Below are 18,939 nucleotides of genomic sequence, written 5' to 3' on the forward strand. Positions count from 1 at the left end.
AAATTTGAAGACGTAGATTGAAATCCCGGTCCAAGTTAGCCACTGTATGATTTGTAGCACGTCACTTAATCTCTCTGAGCTTTTGTTTCCTAGTCTGAAAAATGGGGTTAGTATCACTACCCACTTACCTAGTTGATAGCTAGATGAGTACTATAGATAGAAGTGCTTTGTAAACTGCAAATAATGTCGGTTATTATTAGACATGGGTGTTTGAGCAGTGTATCTCAGAAAGCAATGCTTTAACTCAGAGGTCAGACAGGTGCTGAGGGGGTTAGTAGGAGGTGTGTGAAGGGCAGGTGGTGTACAGGGTGCCCATCAAGTCCTCCCAGGCGGCTTACAGAGCTCCCTAGCACTCTGTCAAGGGTCCATCCTTACTGTTTGAGTCAGGAGACAGGGCTGGGCACATGGGTGCTGATCTGTAAACATGTGTGGGTGCTGAGGCTTTACTCCTTCCTGCAGGGCCTTGGATCCCCCTCCGTGGGGAGGTGAGGTCCCTCCTTAGCTCTGATGTCACCACGTCCACCCAGTCTGGCTCAGCATTGCCTGAGAACCTGAGTCTATAATTGCAGGTGCCAATTTGCTTTTAATTAACCTAATGCTTGCGATTAGTCTGTTAAATTCAACCTGGCCTTTGGTTGAATTGAGGTGGTTTTTCTGTTTTTGCTTTGCTCCTGGGTCCTTCTTAGCATCAATGGCTATCCAGAAACTGCAGGCAAGCCTGTTTGCCTCGCCTGAAACTGTGGCTGCCTCGCTGGGGAATTGGAGGTCATAGCGGGGAAGGAAAAATGGCTTTTGGTGAGGTAGGATGGTGGGGTGGGGCTGTGCTGATGGAGGCATAGTGCTAAGAGACTTGTTAGAACCACAAGTGAAGAACCCAGGTTCCCTCCTTCTAATCCAATGCTTTCCCCCTTCTGAGCCTTAGTTTCCTCTTTTGAGCCTCAGTTTCCCCATCTCTACAATGGGACTAACAATTCCTGCCCTGCCTGAGGGTCAAGTGAGTTAGTGTAGGAAGTGGGTGTGAATGTAAAGCAATGCAACGTGAAATCGCTTTATCATGTCAGATGTGAAGCCCTTCAGAGTTACACAGATGGTCCCAGTGTCCCTGGCTGCTAGCTCCCGGACCCCTGTCTCTTATCAGTCACTCCTGGTGCTGTCTGGAAATTCTTGATTCCGTTGTCTTCTCCTCCTGCCCTCTGTCTCCCAAACCTTGGGTGATTTGAGAGCATCCGCACACAGTAGGTGCTCAGTAAATGTTGGTTGGATCGATGAAGCTTTGGATAGGAGGGAGTTTGGCCCAAGAAAAAGGCCTGAGGAAACATACATGAGAAGCCTTTGATAGCAGAGGGGGGCATTTACTTCCTGTCCTCCTCAGCCTCGCCCCTCACTCCATTAGAGTGAGCTGCTCCAAGGCAAGAGGTGGTCTTGTCTGTCTTTGTCTTTGTGATGTTTTGCACAGAGCCAGGCACATAGCAGTTGTTCGATAACTGCTTTTTGAATGAATGAATGAACGAGTCAGAGTAATGTGGTAGAGAGAGCATGGAATTAAGAGTCAGATGAATAGGCCTTGGGATCCTGGCCCCACCACTTTCTTTTGGCAAATATCGACTGTATGCTCATTATGTACCAGGCAGGTACTGGGTTGCAAAAATGAATTTTTAAACTCATGGTCTAGTGAGGGAGCAGACATGTGGGCAAATCCTGTGTAGGATAGGGGCTTATGCTATATCTATTGGTGGCCAAGAAAGAGAGTGGTAGACTCTCCCGGGAGAGTCAGGAAAGGATTCCCCAAGGAATGGGCCTTAAGCCGTCTCATCAGCTCTGGAAAGTCGCATAATTTCTTTGGGTCTCGGTTTCCTAAGCTAGCATATTTGCTAAGCCTCCTTCAGGGAAGTGAGGACAAAATGAAATAAAGTAATATGAATAAAACATCTGGCACTGAATAACCCTTTAATAAATGTTAAAATGTTTTCTTGAAGCCAGGCTGGGTGATTGCTTGGTGGGGGAGGGACAGAAGCCAGGAGCTGAAGGAATTCCAGAAGCTGATCCATACAACTTCCTCTTAGCTCTGCTAGTTCGTACCTGTGCGACCTTGAACGAGTTCCTTAACTTCTCCAAGTCTCAGTTGCTATATCTGCAGAGTGGGAATGATAAGTTTGCTGTATGGATCCATGGAGAGACTACACACAAGGTACCTAGAACATACCTGGCACATAGTAAGTACTAGAAAATAGTAGCTCTTCTTTGTTGTTACCAACATATTTCATGGAGAGAATGCATCTGCATGCACACACGCACATGTTGCATGCATGTTGACTCCCAGATATGCTCAGAAAGGGAGGAGAGAGAGGGAGGCCCAGAATTAGGCTGAGTAACAGGCAGTTGCTGCTTAGTCTGAGAAACCTTCCACGAATCCAGGTGACTGGAACTCTGTTGAAAAGATTGGAGGGACCTGGCTTGGGTGATGGAGCTGTGGAGGTCGGCTTGTGAGCCTGCCTCATGGGAAACTAAGAAGTGGCCCCCTGACAGCTGGAACTTAATTCCTTCAGGCATGTATGCCCCCAGCCCGGGCCAGTCTTGCCGGCAACATCCCAGCAGCTCTGTCGCCTGGCTGGTCCCCTGACCTTCCAAAGCAAGGCAGCCTGGCGGCCATGCTGGGTTGCCGTGGTAACTGGCAGCCTCCCAGCTGGGTTGCCCGGGTAACCAGTTAGCTGGTATTGGAGGAGGGGGTGGTGAGCTGGGGGGAATCAGCCTCAAAAGAGGCAGAGAGGGACAAGGGCGGGACCAAGAGGAAGACAAATCCTAGGTGCCCCCAGCACCCACTCCTCTCTTCCTCACGGGATTGGGAAAGCCAGAGAAAGGCAGGTAGGAATGGATGTTGTGTTGTTTCGTGCCCTGTGTGTGTGTGTGTTTTGTGGTGTGAGTCCTCTTGGCCAATGCAGGACGTCTGGAAGATTTGATAGGGCGGTGCAGGATCTCCCGGGCAGTGCTGAAGGCAGTGAGGTCCAAGGGGGAAGCTGTGGACCATCCAAACCCAGATCTCAGAATTGGTCCCCCTGCCTCCAGACAACTTAACCTCTTTGGGTTCTAGTTTCCTTGTCCTTAAGATGGAGGTGCTAACATGGACCTCTAGGGGCACTGTTTGGGACAGCCTGGCACTATCAGTGGCGGTTCCCTCCTCTCCTTCCATGCTGATTTTCTATTCGGTGGATACTTTCCAGCCTGTGAGCCGCTTGTACTGGAAGCCCCGCTGGTCTGAGCCCAGCCCTGTGGCAGGAGTCGGAATTCTTGAGAACCAAGAGATGGGGCTCTCACTCGAGAGGAGGTTACCATCCCAATCTGCAGGGGCAGGAAGCAAGTTTATACAGGTGGAAACGTCTGCAAGAAAGTTTTCTAAGACCTAACTGAAATTTTTTACTGCAACCAGTAGAAATACATTTTTTATCACAACCCAGTGAACACAAGTGTGTTACTCTTACTGTGTATGGTGCATGCTAGCTTCCTGTTATATTCTAGTCTAGTCTGGCCTATTTTGTTTTAAAAAAAAAGGATATCGGGGGCCGGTCCCATGGCTTAGTGGTTAAGTGCGCGCGCTCCGCTGCTGGCGGCCCGGGTTCGGATCCCGGGCGCACACCGACACACTGCTTGTCCGGCTGTGCTGAGGCAGCGTCCCACATACAGCAACTAGAAGGATGTGCAACTAAGACATACAACTATCTACTGGGGCTTTGGGGAGAAAAAGGGGAAAAAAAGGAGGATTGGCAATAGATGTTAGCTCAGGGCTGATCTTTCTCACACACAGACACACAAAACGATATCTTGACCTTTCAGCTTGATTTCACACCCACCAGTGGGTCAGAGCCTTTAGTTTGAGAAAGACTGAGAGAGAACACAAACTAAAGCTCCTCAGGTGTGTAGAGGGCTCAGGCTTCTCTCCCCTTCCACGTGTGGTGTTATCTGGTTGGATCCTCACAGCTGCAGTCTGTGAGGTGACTGAGGCTCAGAGGTCGCACGACTTGCCCAGGGTCACAGATCAGAGGTCACACGGTTTGCCCAGGGTCTTAGAACCAAGGCTTAAATGGGGGCTGTCTGTTGCTCAGGTTCATGGTGCACCCCATGTGTGCTGAATCTCTTGCCCAGTTTTATTCTTGCTGAGTGAGGAACTGAGAGGACTCTCCTTACAGAGAGAGAGGCTGGAATCTAAAGATCCAAATGGATCTGTCCCAGCCCCCTTGAAATCGAGGGCCTGGAGCTGAGCCTAGAACTCAGTGCCTCTTGTCTGTTGTCGCGGGGCTTGGAGAGGCTGGGTGCTGAGGAGGGCTATTGAGAGATGGTGTGAGCCCGGAGCAGTCTGGCTGTCCCCTCAGAGTTTGTGAGGGAGTAAGTGGGGAAGGGAAGGGTGGGCCTGGCCACGCTTCAACACCCCTCCCAGTGAGCATTTCTGGTGGCTGAGCAGGGCTGGGTCTAACTGTGAGGAAGATTCCGTGTCAGAGTCCTGGGGCCGGGCCTAAAGACCTCAGGCTTCTGGGAGATTTTCTGACAGAAAGCCTTAAGGCAGTCCCCAGAGAAGCCAGTTTTAATTGTCTATCTCCTGTAAGACAACGGAAACAACAGTCAGCAGGAGGCCTGCCACGTGTGGACTTGACCACAGGGTAGGTTTGGCCGGGGGAGAGCTTGGTACCAGGTGGCTGAGGTGAAGTGGCGCTGAGGGGGAGGGCACGAGTGGCTCTGGAATGCCCAGGCACAGTGCGGACCCTATACATATTTACTGTGATAAATTAAGATAAGGCCTGGAAAAGCATCAAGAGCACAAGGAGGAATTCATACTGCTTGGTTCCATTTTCAGCTGTGCTGGGAGAATTTAGGCTGTTTCTCAATCTCTCAGGACCTGGTTTCCTGTTCGTGGGGGGCTCAGGAGATGGTGCCGTTCCCTCCCTCCCCTCTGTGGACTTTGCCCTTGGCAAACAGAAGAACAGCAAGGCAAGGCATTTACAGCTGAGAGGCATTTCCTTTCCGTTTGGGTATGTTCCCTTTTCAGCTTCTGCACGGCCCCTACTGCACAGAAAGCTGCCCCAGCTGCCCAGTGTTGAGGGGGGCGCTGGGGGTAGCGTGGTGGGCTTGTGGCACAGGCCTGTGCTCTGGAAACAGATGGGGGTGCTCCACACCCTGCTGTGTTCTTGTCTCGCAGGCTTCTTGTTAACTTAGCACCCACTGATCTGAGCATCAACAGTTCCAGCCATAAAAGTGAGAGCAGTCAGAGGTATCTTGTCCAGGCTCCTGATTTCAGGCTTTTGGTGCCTTTTTAACATGTCAGGCCAGGGCGGTGGGTATGTAACTAGCAATTCTGCTGGGACTCCAGTAGGGTGTATGTTTCGGTCTGAGGCTGAGGCGATGGTGGGTTTTCAGTAAAGAGAATCGGTACCTTAGGATCATACCAGGAGGTTGTGCTTGTGATTGAGGATGAACAGATTCACACTGAGGGAAGCTGAGTATCTTTCTTGTATAGACCTGCTATCTCTGCGTTCGTATGTTCTGCATGTACCCAGGATACTATATTCTACATTCCCTCCAGCTTGTCCAGGGTGACTTTGGTTATCCCTGTTTACCTATGAAGAATCTATATTGCTGAGATGATGGTCCTCTTATTCAAGACCACATTGAGAGGGAGGAATCAGAATTAGAATTTAGGGATGTTTCCATGTTTCCTGCTCAAGCATTTCCTTGCCCCTCGTGTGACCCAGGTTTGAATGCAGGCGTGTTAGCCAGTGAGATGATGGAGATGGGGGCACAGAGGCGGGAGGATGTGATTGTTTATTTGGCTCCACTTTGTCATGACACCCCAACAGCCACAGCTCATTTGTGGCTGCTCAGTGCTGCCCAGCTGGCCTCTTCTCTCCAGATGCCCAGCCCCTGTGTCCTGGAAGAGGCAGGTGGTGGATGCTGGCCCCTCTGGAGGAGTGGGAGTGTGTGCATGTGTTACTTGCATGTTCATATGCATATAGGAGATGGCCCGCCAGCTGCTCTGGGTCTGATGAAGGAGGCCCTTCAGACCGAGCCCAAAGAAAGACACAGAGATGCCGAGGCAAAGGCTTGGAGGCAGAGCTGGGCTGGAGGGAGAATCAGAGACCATAGCCCGTGCTGGTCCTACAGCTCCCTCCTGCCCACAGACTAGTGGAGGAAGGAATGATCTAAAGGGCAGCATCTCCTCTAGGAGCCCTAGCCTCCTCCTGCAGCACAGGTCTTCTCTGAATCCAGAAACCAGTGTCCTCGTTTAAACCCAATGTAACCTTCTGGTGGCAGGCAGCAGGGCAGGCTTAACTCATTCTCTTCTTCGCCCTGCACTCCACTCCTGTGTGTCTCTGCTCTTCCCTGTCGCCCTATCATTGTGGTCACTGTGTGTGTAGATGTGAGGGTGGAGAGCCAGTGGGGATGCGGGTGAGCTGACGGTCCCCCGTGCCTCTGGTTCCTCACTATTAAGGTCAAGTGACTAGGCAGAGAAAGGAGGTTTTGTTCCAGTGGCTTTTGTGGGGGGACCTGCTGCAGGGGGAGGGAGCAGAGCATGATGTGGGAGAAGAGGGAACAGGAGGACTCATGGTTGATCCAGCTGGGGTCCTTGTCCTATTTGGGCCGATGCTAGAGTGCCCGAACCATCTAGCTCCACAGTTCTCTAGGACCTGTGCTATGGGTGAGGTTGTACCCAATGCACAGCACACCTGGGTTCTGAGGGGGAATAAAGATGGAGATCCTGCACACTGCCTCGTGGTGGCAGATCTCAGATGAGAAGAAAGCAGGGTTCTTAGTGGAGGGAAACCTTGAAGGGAGTAGGGCCTAGGGTCTGAGAAAGGAAGCCTGTGTTGGCAGGGACAGGGCCAAGCTCCGATACCTTTTGATGCACTGCCTCTGGTCTAGACCCCAGAAAGGACTTTCTTGAATCTAAATGGAAAGCGTCCCAGTCTGGCCCAGCATCTTCCAAATCTGGTGTTGTCAGAACCAAGGCCAAGTCATCAACACTTATACTTATTAAGCTATAGTTTTAAAAGTGTCCTTTTATTGGCTGAAACAGCCAGTTGGAAATAGAAGTTGTTCTAAAATATTTTTATTCACATATGTCCTTCTCTGATAAATTTGTATCTCTCCACAGTCATTAGCATAATGCCTTGAAATAGTTGGTGCTTATAGATGCCTCCCCACCTTCCCTGGGCATCATGCTCGGGGATGGGGCAACATGCAGGAGAGCTAGATATGAAGCTGCTCTCAGCCGAGATCCTTGCGTGGGCTGAGATTTCGGATTAGTTCTCCACCTTGTGGCTCAGAGCCAGGATGACTGTCTTCCGCTTCACTGGCTGAAGGATTGGCAGGGTGGAGTTTGATCATATAGTGTCCATCCTTCTCTGCCTTCCTCCTCGGAGACATGGCTTTGTCACTCACTTCTAGGGTACTCGGATAAGGTGCTGGTCCGCAGTCTAATTTGGGTAAGGAAACACTGAACATCTTTCATACTTTGTATGATGACTCTCCAAATTTTTAATTTTGAGAAAGAGGGAGCTATTTTTAGCCAGCTTAGAGGACTTGATCGCTCCCGCAAGAACCTCGTGAGATAACAGGTCAGGAGAAGGTGGAGGCGGAGGCGGCGGCAGAAGCTCATTTGCATATTTCCCACAATCCTTCCGCTCAATTCACAGCCGTCCTGGCGGCTTGTAGTCTGGGCATTGCTGTCACTTTCTCTCCATCACACCATCAAAATTGGTGGGCCAGTCCGGGCTCAGTGTAGCTCCTTATAAATACTGTGCTTCGGTGTCCAGATGGAGAGACCAGTTCAGGGGAGGGACCTAGAGCCTCAATCTTGGAAGCGACCTTTCGTTTGGTCCACCCCTCCTCCCAGATAGCTGTCGCGTTTCCAGTGTCCCCCACACGCGACCAGCCAGCACCACTTACGTATCGCCAGTGACAGGGGCACTGCTCTGTGAAGCAGCTTTTCCATTTTTGGACAGCTTCCACGTCTCTCCTTCCTTAATGTTGAACTTAACTTTTCTTCTTCTGCCATCCCCACTTTGGTTCCGGTTTGACGTCCTGGCCATCGTTTCCTGGGCTCATTTGTTTGTTTGTCCTTCCAAGAGTCAGACACGTGTCGTGAGAGAATACGACACAGCAGGAAAAATATAGGCTCTGGGGTCTGTCTGCTGGGGTTTGCACCTGGCTTCACACTTGCCAGCTGTGTGACCCTGGTTATAATTCTTAACCTCTCTGAGCCTCAATGTACCTATCTGTAAAATGTGGGTAATGATGGCACTTACCTCCTAGAGTTGTTGAGAGAGTTAAACAAAGTAACACATGTAAAAAGCTTAGAACAGTGTCTGGCAACTATAAGCCACTCAGCACATGGCACCTTTCCATCTTCTCTTAAAATAAGCTGTCTAGGGCCGGCCCCATGGCTTAGCGGTTAAGTGCGCGCGCTCCGCTGCTGGCGGCCCGGGTTTGGATCCCGATCCTGGGCGCGCACCGACGCACCGCTTCTCCGGCCATGCTGAGGCTGCGTCCCACATACAGCGACTAGAAGGATGTGCAGCTATGACATACAACTATCTACTGGGGCTTTGGGAGAAAAAATAAATAAATAAAATTATATATAAAAAAATAAGCTGTCTAGAATTGGACACAATATTCCAGATGTGGTCTGTTCAGCAGGATTCCGATACCCTCCACTTGACAATCTATTTCTATTACGTCAGACTAAGTTTGCAAATCACTGGTGTTTAAATGGAGCTCATTGTACTGAAATCCTCAGGTTATTCTCCCTTGGACAGCTGTTAGGTGTAGATCTCCTGTCTCCTACATAAAAGATGTGATCTGCTTTGGAAGGAAGGTCAGTGTCAAGGGGAGCCTGGAGCGTCCCTTCACATTGGTCCACACGCACACTCCTTAGTGATGCAGTCCGGTCCTTTTACCGTGCCATTCAGCAGCTGGTGTTCTATTTGGAAAATCACTTGACTCACACCGGCCTAGAATAAAATTCCCCTCCTCGTGGGTCTCTTTCTGTGGGTCTCTCTCACTCTTCTCTGCTCATTTGCTACACCTGCTTATCAGGTGAGCTGAGCAGTACTGTTGGGACCTTCCAACCTCCAAACCCGCTCCTCCACTTCTCTCGGTTCCCAGGATCTAGGGAAAGGGACACAGGTGCCCCGAGCATGTTCAGAGTGCCTGCTCTCACAGGTGAACCCTCGAGAATGTTTAAATCTGTGCTCTTCATGGGCCAGCAGCATCTAAATCACCTGAGAGCTGTTAGAAATGCAGAAATGCAGAATCACAAATGCAAAAATCACTTGTTAGAAATGCAGAATCTCAGGCCTCACTCCCAGCCTACCAAATCAGAATCTGGGTTTTAACAAGATCCCCAGGTGACTCATATGTGCATTAACATTTAAGAAGTATTGCTCTACATATATTCAGCTTGAGGTAGGAATGAAGTTGAGGGGAGAGGATCCTATCTTCCAAGATCTTGACATCAGTCCTACTGACCAGGCCCCTGGGGACAAACATAAAACTGTTTCCAGGATATTTGATCACTAGTTCTCCACATGCCCCCATTTGCTTCTTGGAATGCCAATAATAAGGTTTTTATAAAACATACATTAGGGGCCAGCCCGGTGGCATAGTGGTTAATTTCGTGGGCTCCGCTTCGGCGGCCAGTGTTCGCAGGTTCGGATCCTGGGCACGGAGCTACACACAGCTCATCAAGCCATACTGAGGCAGCGTCCCACATAGAGCATCTAGAAGGATATACAACTATGACACAACTATCTACTGGGGCTTTGGGGAGACAAAAGGAAAAAAGGAGGAAGATTGGCTACAGATGTTAGCCCAGGGTCAATCTTTCTCAAAAAAAATACATTAAAAACATATAGATTGTCCTTGTGTTTTCCCCATTTTATTAGTAACATGCTCTTGAATGTATCTCAAAGCTTTGGATTATATGTACAATTGGAATCGTTTTTTAAATGTTCAATGTAGGGTTTACATTTATGATATATTTCATTTTGTTACTGTCAGGCCAGTGTTTCAGTATATGGAATCCCAATTCTGCCGTACGTTAGCCATCCCTCCTGGCTTTGTCAGTAGCAAACACAGGAGGCTTGCCTTCTGAGTCTTGATGCAGCTCATGGAGGATGAAAACATAGAACACAGCAGGGTCACGAATAGAGCCCTGTGGTGCACCATTGGAGGCTCCTTCATTCATTCAGCCAGTGTTCCTGAGTGCGGGAGCCGCATGCCTGCAATCAGATGAGCCGGCTCTGCTCCTTGCTGCCTTTGTCACTTTTGGACAAGGTACTACTGCCCCAGATGCCTGTTTCTTCATCTGTAATTGAGGAAATTGGAGTAGTCATCAGCATCCCCTAGGGTGCATTAAAGAAATGCATGTGCCTGGGCCTCCCCAGCCCTGCCCAGAGATTCTGATTCAGTTGATCTGTGATGGTACCTGAGCATTAGTGTGTGGGTTTTTTTTTTTTTTTGTGAGGAAGATTAGCCCTGAGCTAACATTCGTTGCCAATCCTCCTCTTTTTGCTGAGGAAGATTGGCCCTGGGCTAACATCTGTGCCCATCTTCCTCTACTTTATATGTGGGTCGCTGCCACAGCATGGCTTGATAAGTGGTGCGTTGGTCCACGCCCAGGATCCAAACCTGCTAACCCCAGGCCACTGAAGTGGAGTGCATGAACTTAACCACTACACCACTGGGCCAGCCCCACATTAGTGTTTTTAAAAAGCTTTCTGTTAATCTAGTGTAAAGCCAGGATTGAGAACCATTGGACCAGATCATCTCTAACATGCATGGTCGGGCTCCCTGGCAGTCTAGTCCCAAAGCCTGAGCTCTGCTGGCTGCAGTCTGTGGTAGGAGAGAGGGCCTGGCTGGCTGGTGTAGCATGGTGGCAGGCTCTGGGCATGCCATGCAGGACTGCAGGGCACCCCTGTCTTCCCCAAATCCCTGGGAGAGGACTGGGGATGCCTCCTATCAGCCGCTTGTTCTCCTGCCTTTCTCCTCTGGACAAAAGAATCATCTTTGACTTCTCTGACACTAGCTCCTTTTCTGTGTTTCTAAGCTTGCTGCTTAAGAAAAATAGCCAAAGGCCAGTTTAAGTCAGTTTCAGCGTAAGTCAGTCAAGATGACTTCCTGTCTGATTCCTCTCTTTGCCCTCTGTTTCTGTCCTCCTGTAACTCAGGAGGTGACAGCACCTCGGAGGCCTCCTCTTGCATCTCTTTGCCTTCACAGACTCCCACAGGCCAAGGGCTGCCCCACACCAGAGCTGCAGTGGCTCCCTGGAACCTTGCTGACCGATACAAGAATGCATACAGACCCCTCTGACTTGGCATTGGGGGTCAGAGCACCTGCGTGCCCAGCTTGGCTCATTTGGGGCAAGACTAGCTTCTACCTGGGGCTCAGGATGTCGCTCTGAGCATCCCTTCCCTGCTTCTGGGGTAGGAGTGTGCCCCAGGTCTGTGTTATCTCGTCTTGCCCCTTCCCTCCCCCAGTTGCTGCTGGGTGCCGGGAGAGACTCTGCAGTGGGCTTGTTAACTGGCGCTTCAGCTGGCTGATTGACTGTAATGCGGGTGAACGTTCATTTACCCGGCAGCCGCCTCTCAGACAGCCGTTAATTGCAGGCACGAGAGACAATAATTATGGGATAATGGGTGGCTTTTGTGTGAGTCCTCCTTGCACTGTGTCAGCAAACACGGAGGGTTTGTTTCCTAACATTCAGTCCCCCTGCTGAGGGTGCCACAGCCCCTCCCGCTTGCTCCATCTCTGTCTTCCAGCCCCCCACCCCCCACCCAGGGGGTTTCACCCACATTCCCTGGATGACAGAAACCATGTTTCCATCTCCTAAAATATCATCTCCTAGTTCCCATGCAGCCATGACCCCATTTTGAGGATTTGTGTGGTTGAATTGCTGCTTTTTAGAAAGTAATTCTTAACTTTGCCTAAAAAAGGGGAAACTAAATCCTAAACTCTGTGCCTTATTCCATGGCCTTCTGATCCTTAATATTTTTACATGGTTGTAATTAGTGTGTAGCTATTGTCCTGTGCCATGCATTTTTTTGTTTAACGTTATTTTATACAAACACCTCCAGGTGTGACAATGGTCCATAAATTTGTCATGTTAAATAGCGATAAATAATTCTGTCATGTTCCTCCATTAGTGTATTGCTCTTCTCTTAGTCCTGGGGATTTGGGATGTTTCCAGTTTGTTGCTATTATTAATGGCTCCACTATAAACATCTTTATATATTACTGATTTTTCCCCCAGTTATTTCCCTGGGGGTAAACTGAATTATGAGTTATATTGATCTGGCATGATGTTGGGAGGAGTTGAGGGGAGAGGGGAGCTGGAGGCTATGGGAGAGTTTAACTGATTCCCTCCCCACCCTCTCCCAATACACAATTCCTTCTTTTCTCACCTCTTTTCCCATCCATTTCTAGAATGATCCTTGCTCCAACTTCCCAAGTAACAACCCACGTTAGTGAAGGAGAGATTTGGTGCTCTGGTTATCTATTGCTGCATAATAGATCACCCCACAATGTGGTGGCTGAGGACTGTAGTTTATTGTTGCCTCTTGGGGTTCTCCAGGGTACCTGGGCTCCGCTGGGGGCTTGCTTGGTTTGTCTTCTGCCCTTGCGGTCATCTGGATGCTGGACGGGGCCCGACAGCCAAGGTGGCTCCTCACATGGCTGTCATCTGGGAGCTCAGCTGGGCTGTCAACCCGAGCACCTACATGTGGCCTCTCCACGTGGCCGGGGCTTCCCTCAGCGTGGCAGTTGGTCCTGAGAGGGAGTGTCTCAAGAGAGAGCATTCCAAGAGACCCAAGTGGAAACCTGAGGGCTTCTTATGCTCTAGCCTCAGGAGTCACACAGCGTCACTTCTGTTCCATTCTGTGGGTCCAGATGAAGGCGAGAGGGACTAGACTCCACCTCTCATGGTGGAGGTAGCAGAATTTGCAGCCATCTTTGATCCTCCACACTTGAAGACGGAAAGCACATATTGATTAGTATCCTGTGAATCCTGTCAGCTGCCTCACGAGAGCCCAGATGAGACCCGCCCCTTCATTTCCACTCCAAATCCTGCCCATTCCCTACACCAGTCATCTCTCTCTTCCTGCGTGCGTCCCTCCTCCCTCCCCTTTCTTAACTCCAAGGCTCTGTATCTTTGTCTGCCCTGTCTTAAATGGCTCTTATCACATATCACGGGCCTTCAGTTATTTGTGGGCTGGCTCCCTAGGCTGTAAACTCCTGCTTGAAGGCAGGGACTCTGCCCTGTTCTTTTTGTTAATCTCCACACCCTACCCTAAAGACCAGTAAAGTGCCCGGCATGTAAAAGGGCTTCCATAAATTCCATTCCCTTCCCCTTTTTTCATACACTGGACACTCCAATGTCTGTTGAATGAATGAATAAATTATCCTAATGAAATTGGGGACGGGGAGAGGACAAACTTTTACTGAACACTTAATATGAGCACTTCCCAGCACAAGCCAGGAGCATCATATAAATTATCTTATTATATTTTTACAACAACCTGGGAAGTACTAGTAGTATCCCTATTTTACAGATGATGAACCCGAAGTTCAGAGATGTTAAATAGCGTGTCCAAAGTGACTCTGTTGGGTCACATAGAAAGTCATGGAGCTATGATTCAAACCTAGGACTTTGGGAACTTAAGGCAAATGTTCTCTCCTGTACACTTAACCTTGGAACCTCAGTTTCTTCATCTGTAAAATGGGGAGGATAGTACTTCCCTCCTAGGGTTATTTGGATGAAAAGAAATAAGACATGCAAAACATCTAGTGCTCGGCGTAGAGTGGGCATTCACTCCGTCTTGCCTATCATGACATTCCTTCTTGTTCTCAAGGGTTTGACAAGCTCTCTACACATTTGGGATGGCTTTATGGCTAGCGATGTGGTTGCTGGAACTGCCCTGTTGACATCTTTGGGTGTGTGCATTGTTCACCGACACACACGTAATTACTCTGGTACGTGCTTCCTGGTTACTCCTCTCCTCCCCCTGGAGCACACGGCAGTCCTTGCCCCCGGATTCCCCTCCAGTGAGCAGCCTCCCACCTTCTTTGTAATCACAGAGCAGACAGCCAGGTCTCCAGTCACCCAGGCGGCTTTCCTAGAGCAGCTGAGCCTGGGGATTCCACCCTCCCACATTAATTGCTTTTGTTTGCTCTTTGAAAATTAATTCCAACAAGAGCTCATTAGTTCTTTCCTTTTTCTCATCCTCGTGCTCACTTGCTCTCCTCACCTCTCAGCTCTGATTCCGTTTTTTGGTCTCTCTGTCTCGTCACATACAAGGATCCCATTCAGGACGATTGTGCCGTGGGGATGTTCTGCTGGGTGAGTTATGATATGGACTTGACAGGAGAGTGCAGCACTGTGGAGGGGGTTCCGATAATTTATAGGGCAGCGATAATTTATGTCTTTCCTTCCGTGACGCCCTTCCCTCTTGTTGCTTTGGCTCTGGCCTCATCATTCTCTGGCTCAAGATGCTGCTTGGGAAGGGAGGAGCTGGCTAGGTTAGGCGTCCACTAGTCTGGTCTGGTCTTCTGTCCCTTCATTCCAAGCTTGGTTCCATCTCCCACTCCCCTGCCTGGCCACTGATACGTGCACTGAGTTGCCAGAAGCACAGAAGGCAGAGGAGGTTGGATTTTTTTCTTAACTCTTCTCACACCCTTCCCTCCAAAGGTCCAAACTGAAAAGTCTGGGAGTCCAGAAAGAGGTGAGTTTCTTAAAATTCTTCCCTCTCGGCCTCCAGGCTCTTCTTTCCTTCAGGTGCTAGTCCTTTGGTGGAGCAGCAGGGCTCAGGGGAGGTGAAATGGAAGCAGTCCCAGCAAACTGCCCCGTCAGGAGCCGTGGAGGAGGCCTCTCCAGACCCCTCTCGCTAGCACTCTGGCCAGCACTAGCAGGGGGCTTGTCACAGGCAGTTGCTAGCTTTTGTGATTCTGTTCCAGTCTGATTCTGTTCCTGAATGCCTGGAATTTGACAAATCTTCAAGTGCAGAAAAGCATTTCCTGCATCCACATGGATTTGCAAATATATGTCCTTTATGCTTACAAGCCTGTGGTGGGGTGAGGTGGGGAGGAGGACGGCAGAACTGTAGCAAGCTGGTCCAGCGCGTGATTCTGAATGATCCCTCCCACCACACGCACATACACACACACACACACACACACACACACACACACACACACGCCTTCCATGGATTCTGGCCTGATGGCCTCAGCCAGAAGTGACCTCTCCTTCCGCTGAATTCTTCTGGCACCAATGACTTGTAAAATTTACAGGAGATCTATACTTTTAGTTTTAGGGTGGTAGTAGAAGATCGTATTGGATAAATAAATTGGGGCTGGCTTATAAAAGGCCTTGCATTTGGAGCTAAGAAGTTTCACCTCTATCCTGTAGGCAGTAGAGATACAGGGAAGGTTGTGAGACAGGGTGTGACCGAATTGTCATGTGGAGAGAGCAGGGAGACCAGAGTCAGAGGCAGACTTTCATCTGCTGGGCAGTGGGACTGGGGATGACATCGTTCAGGGGTTGCTGGGTCATCTTTACTCTATAGTCTGAAGGCTACATCACGGGCAGGGAGGATTGATTGGTAATGGAGGTGTGACATGCTGAGAGCTATTTCAGGGGCTTAGGGGGCCAGGTCGGGAATCCAAGTCTCAGGGTAAAGGTTGAGTTGGTGGCTGGAGGCAGCAGGGTTGGGGTTAGGGCATAGGGGACCAGGTGGGGGGGTTAGGTCCACGACCCATTAGAAAGCCCCTTTTGACACTAGAGAGATTTACACTGGCCCACCCCCATATGAAGAGGCTTTTGTCCTGGAACCCTTTAGAGGCACCGGTTAAAGTGACCTGACAGAATTGTTTGCTGGCCGTCAAAGTAGTTGAGGGGAGGTGACAGGGGACCGTGGGACAGCAGTGGCTATGGGAGGGGGGATTGAAAAGGTACAGATATGCCCGTGTCACATATGCACCATCATCCGCATTGCCTGGCTCAGAGCAGCTGGCCCTTCCATTCCCCCTGGGAGCTCGGCCCTTCCTGCCCAGAGAAGGGAAGTGGGGAATGACATGACTCCTTGTCTGTCCGCTTTCTCCCAAGGTCACTTTTGTCTCTGCTCATCAAAACTGGCACCATCTTCCTGGTCTTGCTATCACTGGAGCTGGGGGCTGCCAGTGTTTCCGGAATTTCTTCTTGCCTTAATCCAGTTGCTCCGGGCAGAGAGCAGAGAAGGGTGTAGCTGCCTATTGCAGCTTCAAAGATGCATTGAGAGATGGGATCCTCCTTCAGACTGTTCTCTAGCTCTCCTCCCCCCAGAGAGGCCTTCTCTAAAGCCTTTCTCTGGTGGAGAAGCAAGGGAGGGACTTGGTCCAAGGGGCCCAGTCTGGGTGTCTATATGTTGAGTGGAGTTGTCTGCAGTGCTGGGCTGAGGCCAAGCTAAACACCCCCACCAGCTGCCCCAGCCATCCTGCTTTCCTGGCCTGGCTGGGAATGGAAGGGAGGGGTCATCTGTAAGTTAACCCTTGGGAGGCCAAGGGGAAGGAAAAAGTCCAGTGGAAAAGTGTCTCTGTCCGTTTCCTAGACAGGTGGTCTCATCAAGACCAAGTCCAGAATGGCAGGCCCAGGGCCCTCCTCCGATGGCGACCTTACTGGGAGCGCAAATGTATTTCATGGATAATTAGAGAGGTTGGATGGTTAGGATCTTTGAGTCACTCCCTCTCTTAGCACAAAGATTTCAAATTTCACTGAACGGGATGAGAGCCACCCCACACCACACCCCTTGGGGGTGGAATTAGCTGTGTAGTGGTCTTGTTCCCTTCCCAGAAGCAGGTTTGCCTCGGAGCAGTTTTCCAAGGCCCCTGGACTGCAGCACTTCTAGTCCACACTGCCTGCTCTACCCCCATCCTAGGCTGCTCCAGGGGAGGTCTGTAGACAGGGGATTCCCTTCCTCCCCCATCCCTGCCATGGTCAGCATCATACTACTCTTGGCCATTTGTATTCAAGACCTGGGGAGAAATGGCCGAAGGCGGGATCTGTCAGAACTCACAAGCTCAGAGGGACCTTACAGTTTTGAATAGGCTGATTAAGAAGTCGTTGTTGATCAGGAGCAAGATGAGTGGGCATTTCTTAAGTTTTTAAGGGAATTTATTGCCAGTGAAACCCTGGATTTGCCATAGAACACTCTGCCTTTAGCCCCTGAGGCCCTGAACTTGCCCAGGCCAGAAGGAGGTCACTAACTCTTGCTTACCATAACCCTGAGAGGAGCTCTCCCAGAGTGGCTGCAGAGCCGAGGAGGTTCCTCCCTGAGAGCGGGCTCAGGCCTGGTGTAGTGTTTACCCCTTGAGGGCCAAGCCCTGGGCTGCTCAGGGTCCGAGGCGGCTCTGAGCATCCCCCACCACGGTTCTGGTCCTGGCTTTGGCACTTCCCTAAGATTCCCTAAGATGTCTTCAGATTGTTCCTTATCTCCTCCCAGCCCCAACTGTTTAATCACTTGAGGACTGGGAATGAGCATAAGGCGTCCCTCGTAAGGTTATGTGAAGCTGCAATGAAAAATAGTCAATGTGTGTAAAAAGCTATGCAAATGTGAGAAAATATTATTAATATTATGACACTTAGGAGAGGGAGAACTCTTGGAGTCCTGGGTTTGAGCCCTAATTCCTGGTGGAAGTTCCTGCAGCCCACAGCTTCCTCCCTGGGGATGTGCAGGAGAAGCATCCATGGGGGCAGTGCCTGCTCCTCCAGGCTGGCCCACTGTGGGCCAGGTGGCCAGGCCGACAGTGAGAGAAACCCAGTCAGCCCACAGATACCAGTCCTCCGGCCAGACCACACCTCCCTGGCCGCCCCTTCCTTCCCCTCTTCCTTCCTCTTCCTTGCCAGCAGTTTTCACTTCCCTCTGATGGAGCTGGGGGGCCCTCTGGCTCTCCTGGGCAGGGTGCCTGGGGCCTGGGGGCCTCGGTGTTCTCTGGCTTGGTGTGTCATTTTTCTTGTCCTTATTCAGGATGGCCTTGCAGAGCCTGACAGAAACGTGCACCCCCCTCCCTAGGTGTGGCAGGAACTTTCGTTTGTGGTAATGATGCCTCAGTTTATAGAGCGTCACCTCTGGGCGCCCAGAGCACTTCTCCCGCGGCTCCGGAGGCGCTGGAGGCGCGGGCCAAGGGGAGGCCCCTGCGCTCTGGGGGCGCAGGAGGCGCGGGCTGGGGGAAGGACCTCGGTGACTTGGTAACTGAGGCTCGGAGGCAGTCCTGGCTTGCCTTTGGTTGTGCACACAGCAAGCGATGGAGCCAGGATTTGAGTTTCAGAGTTGGTGTCGAGGTCCCTCCGCTGTCAGCGAGGGACCTGTTGGCCCACTTCCTCGGTGCCTGCTGCCTGCCTGCCCTGGCTTTGGTGTGGGTTGACTCTGAGGTAACCTTGGGCCCTGTGGTCCCTGAAGGTCAGTGAGTGTGCTGAGGTGGAAGGCGGTCATCTTGTGACGGCCCAGCATGGGCATGAATATGGAACAGGCACGGTGGATGAAAACCAAGTTAACCCTGTGTCCCCTTCAGCAGTGTGCCCCAAAAGGGTGGGCTCGGGGCAGGCTCCTTTTGGCTGCCTTGATTGGCCACTTGTTCTGAGGAGGAGCCTCCCTCCTGGCACTCCGCCTCTCGGGAGGCAGGTGGATCAGTCCACTCGTCTCTCGTCCAGGAGCAGCTGCCAGGAGGTAGGAAGGGGACGGCTGGGCTGTGAGGTGTGTCTGTGAGCTGGCCCACACACCCCTCCTGGGCCCGGAGTGGCTGCCCGGCCCTGGTGGCCGGGGCTGCGGGAGCAGCGAGGGCCGTGCGCTGACCGGGGCTCTGGCTGTGTGTTCCTGGGGCTCTTGAACCCTCCTTGCTCCCTCTTTCTCCCCTCGCTCCTTACTGTTG

The 18,939-nt window shown here is 51.0% G+C and overlaps 1 protein-coding gene across 8 annotated transcripts in view; it reads left to right on the plus strand.

Annotated features, from left to right (window-relative positions):
- PLEKHA6 (pleckstrin homology domain containing A6) overlaps positions 1-18,939 on the plus strand; it is a 134,625-nt gene that overhangs the window by 22,412 nt on the left and 93,274 nt on the right. Inside the window, exon 1 of one of the 8 annotated variants that reach the window (XM_058540278.1) lies at positions 14,208-14,380. The exons of the other annotated variants lie outside the window; for them this stretch is intronic. The gene's annotated coding sequence lies outside the window, so the exon portion shown is untranslated. Of the gene's footprint in view, positions 1-14,207; positions 14,381-18,939 lie in introns of those variants that run through there. 8 annotated transcript variants of the gene reach the window in all.

Source organism: Diceros bicornis, chromosome 4 (assembly GCF_020826845.1).
Source record: "Diceros bicornis minor isolate mBicDic1 chromosome 4, mDicBic1.mat.cur, whole genome shotgun sequence".
Lineage (NCBI taxonomy): Eukaryota > Metazoa > Chordata > Mammalia > Perissodactyla > Rhinocerotidae > Diceros > Diceros bicornis.